Genomic DNA, 5,000 nt, shown 5'->3' on the forward strand with positions numbered 1-5,000 from the left:
AAACGATACACGGGCGAGAGAATCGAACTGAGGATTATAGATAAGAAATTTGGTTCGGGCGACTAAGGACCCCTCACTTATGCAGTGCTACTAGGACATGCCTGGGTTCGATACTTATTCCCTTTTATTGACTACCAGCTTGAGTAAATAAACAAATGTTTAAGTTAATTAATAAATTGATTATTATGTAAACAAATAAATGAAAAGTCAAACAAACTAACAAATAAATGAATATATAGATAAATCGGAAATACATTAATTATCATACAAATAAACAATAAATAAATTGATGATAGATAAAAAAAAAATGCTGATCACATTTGACGTCTAATCTCCCGTGTTTCTGCTACATTCCTCAAAAAATTTCCTTCACCTCTTCGGCTCGATATTGTCCCTCAGGATAGAAGCGCTGGTCATTGCCGACCAAAGTACTCTTTATCACAAGTGGGTCATTAACTTTGGCTTGAAAACTAAGAGCAAATTAACAGAATTTGATAAGGAATAGATAAGGAGCCCTCAGTACATATCTCCCATCCTTATGCGTTGCTGTTCTTTCGCCTCCAGGAGAAGACCACTTCAGTGTATATTAACCACTCTGCATCCACTAACTCCCACTAGATTTCCACTTGTGGACCCACTTGAGACAATCTGTGGCCTATTAGGTGGTTCATGGACCACAGGTAGTGGGCCAGTGAACCAGAGAGTATTCTAGTGTTCTTTAGGGAAAGTGAGCTAAGATTACACAATAGGGTATAGCATCGATAAACAAATTTCAGCAAATCAACATCCAAATTTCAGGTTTTGTACACTTGAGTACGTATATGTCAAAGGTAGATTTTTTTTAAATAATTGGAACACCCCCTTTTTTTATTTTTTTTTTTCGCGCCAGAAAGATATACACCATCAGATTTGTTGGTTTGTTGTTATAAGTGTTTCTAATTACATTATAATTGATTTTAAAACAAAAAATAATAAAAAAGTGCGGAGTTCAACTTTTATTATCTAACTGGTATATGCTATTTGTCAATTGATACATTAAAATCATACTTTGTCATAAACGAAGGCATGAAGTCATGGGATTTTAATACCGCCCGAATGTAGCCATCTCTTGCTTTTTTCTGTAAACTCGTCAGAAGCTTCCGTCACCATTCGCACACACCGCTCCACACCTTGAGAGTGGCATGGAAAGTCAGTAGAGAGTAACTCGTCGACAATATTTTGCAGGTCAGCATTAGAAAGATGAATTGTAAGTGGTGGCTCCAACCTGCGGTGCAGCTCTGAGCAACCACCCTGAAGATGTGTGCAGGTCCTCCACTCCTCCTCAAGGGGAAGTAGATCTGTTAGGCTCTTAGCAGCCTTATCTATTTTTGGTGGCCTGAAATCACGTATCTCTTCCTCATACATAGTAACTTCTCTGATCTTCTTAATTCTGTCAATAGCTAATTTCGTTCCGATCAACGTCTGCCAGCATTACCAAAAAGGACGTTCTCAGGATGAGCCCAGGTTGAATTATTTGCAGAAGATTGGTCTGTTCCAGATGTTTAGAAGCTCCCTTGCATTTCGGAGGAAATTTGATGTGAAACCAGATGGGCCCATAATGACACACGACAAACCTTATGAGGACATACAAGTCATTATTATATTTTTCTGTCGCCACATAAAATCGACATAATCTACTGGCAGTGGTGAGCCATTTTAATGAGATATTGACCCTGGTTTTACATGTAGGAGACCATCATCAACCATACCACTTCTAATAGCACTAATAATTCCCTACAGGTAAGTTTGGTCCCGACTAAGCTCATTTGCATCTGCGTCTGGGAGAGGAGCTCCTTTAGCAATAAATTGAAAGTCATTTGGTGAAGCTGGTAGAGTTTCACAGGTGAATAAGGCTTTACCAAGTGGTCCTTTCCATTGAGTTCCATTTTCTGTTGGACCAGCATATTTCCTGTACAGGTGCCTTAAAGGAAGCTCATTCAGATGCAATCTGCAGATGATCCATTGTAAAGCACGATGTAATTGACATTCCAGACCTCTTATGACTCCATTCTTGTAGCCAGTATTAGTTCCCGTGCTGTCGGCCCCCACTGCCTTTATATTATCTTTAATATAATTTTCAACAAGCCATTTCATCAGTCCATCTGCAGTACCTGCACCTGTTCCTCGTTCAATAGTTAGATGATCTAAATAGAAAGTACCTGATTCTCCTATAAGCACATAGTGATCTTGAGTTTCTTTTGCTCCATACAAATTTTTTTTTTTTTTTTTTTTTTTGCGTCTCTCCTGCCATCAAAAAACAAAATAGTAATTTTCTTATCTCACAAACATTCAGATTCGGTAAAATCCCTCCTTAACTTTTGTTGTGCCCTCCAGACTTTTTGATGGTCAATTACATGGGAGTTGTCTTCTGAATTTATAATACCATAATCGAATAGGGTTCCACTACTAATAGCAATATCAGCTCTATCTGACACAGAACACCGATCTACTTCGATGGCAATTGTTGGTATTGGTATGATTTTATTTTCTGTTCTCCCAAAGGCTTTCTTCCATTCATCATCAGAAATGTCAGATGATTAGATTTCTTCATCCAAGGCTTCATCTGAAATTGTAGTTTTCTCTTCCCTATTATTTTTGTGATTCTTCTTCTTCTTTTCTTTCCTGAATTCAACCTTCTTTGTTTTTCCTTTTTTTTTTTTTCATTTGACTTGTTTTTACATCCACTCCAATTTTCATGTGACGCCCAGTTCTTTGGTCAGTGAAAAATTCATGCTCTCGACGTGGCACTTTCATGTTTTTTTCGCTCTTGCAGGCCAAGATATTAGCACACTGGCAACCTGCTATATCAGAAAGCTGATACAATGATAAGATAAACTTGTTATCCTTAATGGTATTCATTCCTTGCTTTGATACCAGACACTTCTTCTAACAATCGGAGCAATTTGGTTTTAACATTCTTGATCGGTTGAACTGGAAAACTGTCTTATTTCTAAATCTCAGCAAGGGCCTTGGATAGTTCAAGAATAATATCCTTGTTGCTCTGGTATTTATTGTCTTTTGCACACTGAATATATCTTCCAACCCGTTGTTTTGTTGGCAGCTCATAGTGAGGAAGTTCTGGAAGTGGGAAGCCAAAGACACTGTGACTTGTTGATGTCCTAGTTCTTTTACTCATCTTAGCCACGGAAATAATACATATGATGCCAACTAAATGTACTGAGTGCTAAATTACATCACAATTACTCTTACCTTTAATAAGGCACCTAGTCTGATGAAACCCAAACCTAATATGGATAATACTTTACCTAGTAAAAATAAGAATTACCCTATATTCACTTTTTTCCCGTTTTAGCACATAGTCAAATGAATATAAACTTCCCATTTTTTAACATAACTAATCCTTACCACAACTATGAAAACCATGGGTAGAGTAAAAAATTACTCACAACTAATAAGAAACAGAGCTTGACATAAAGATGAGAGACACGTGTTAGGTCAACTGCAGCAAAACAATTAATGACTGACTAGTAAGGACCAAGAAGATATAGGGAATGAATCTATAACATAAATTCAAAACGGTAAAGCCACATCCTTCCATAAGAAAATCTCTGTAAATATTTCGTAAATTCGTCATACATCGATCAATTTATAGTGCTCTCCAAGTAATTTACAAACAAGGAATTCCTCAATCCAAAATTGCCAAAGCCTTAGATACATAACGAGTTAAAATACATATTTTCTTCCTGTAACAAAACTACCCATTTCTATCTCCAGAGACGAAAACTACAATAATTACAAACACAACCACCCTAATCCTAAGAAGAAGCTAATTTAAAAAAAAAAAAAATTGGTCCCCAAAAAGGGGGTGTTACGATTTTTTCAGATTTTTTTCGTCTTTATTTCCCAAAACTTGGATGGTCTGTTCTACAAAACCTGAAATGTGCCTCAAAATTGGATGCGTTATGAGGAGAGGTCATGATAATGGGTGAGCACTGAGCACTTCTAATTTCTTTATCACATTTATCATTTATTGATCTAATATTCCAATTTATCTATACATTTATACATCTATTTATCTATTTACTTAAATTTGTCTATTTATTTTATTTGTTTGCTTACTTTTTAATTATATAGTTATTTATTCACTTATCATTCATCTACTTATTTCTCCATCTCCTCTTCCCCTTCCTCCTCCTCCTTTTTCATTTCTTTCTCCCCCTCCTCCTCCTCCTCCTCCTCCAACTTCTAATTATCACCATCCTCATATTCTCCTTCTTCTTCTCCTTCTCCTGAATGTTTTCTCTTCCCTCCCTCCCTCCACCTCCTCCTCCTCATCATCATCATCACCCTACCCCCGCTTCTCCTCCTCCTCCTTAATCTCCTCCTACATCTCACTCATTATCTCCTTTCCCTCCACCTTCTCTATCTCCACTTCTCCTTCTAACCTCCTCCACATCCTTCTCGCCCTCCTAACTTCTTCCTTCTCTTTCTCCTCCTCCATCTCCTCCTCTTTATTCCACTCCTACCCATCCACCTCCTCCCCTCCTCCTCCTCCTCCTCTTCCTCCTCTTCCTCCTCTTCCTCTTTCTCCTCCTTCTCCTCTCCCATCTCCTCCTCCTCACCCTCCACCTGGTAACCTCCTTCTCCGCCTCCTCCTCCTCCTCCTCTTATATTTTATATTCTTATCATTCTTCAATCTCTTCTTCCTCCTTCTCCTCCTCTATTCCCCCCTCTTCCTCCTCCTCCTCTTTCTCCTTCTTCTAATCTTCTCCTACTTCCCCTCTTCTTATCATTCTTCCATCTACTCCTCCATCTCCTCCTACCTCTCCTCCTCTCCTCCTCTTCCTCCTCCTCCTCCTCCTCACCTCCTCCTACTTCTCCTACTCTTATTATTCTTCCATCTACTCCTCCATCTCCTACTCCTACTTCTCCTCCTTCTCCTCCTCCACTCCCTCCTCTTATTTCTCCTCCTTCTCTTCCTTCTGCTCCTCCACTTCCTC

General features: G+C 38.6%; 1 protein-coding gene across 3 annotated transcripts in view; it reads right to left on the minus strand.

Moving 5' to 3' along the window:
* Window positions 1-5,000, minus strand: part of fusl (transmembrane protein fuseless) — a 95,068-nt gene that overhangs the window by 18,926 nt on the left and 71,142 nt on the right. The window lies entirely within an intron of this gene.

Source organism: Oratosquilla oratoria, chromosome 21, assembly GCF_046742065.1.
Source record: "Oratosquilla oratoria isolate Oo_2021 chromosome 21, ASM4674206v1, whole genome shotgun sequence".
Taxonomy (NCBI): domain Eukaryota; kingdom Metazoa; phylum Arthropoda; class Malacostraca; order Stomatopoda; family Squillidae; genus Oratosquilla; species Oratosquilla oratoria.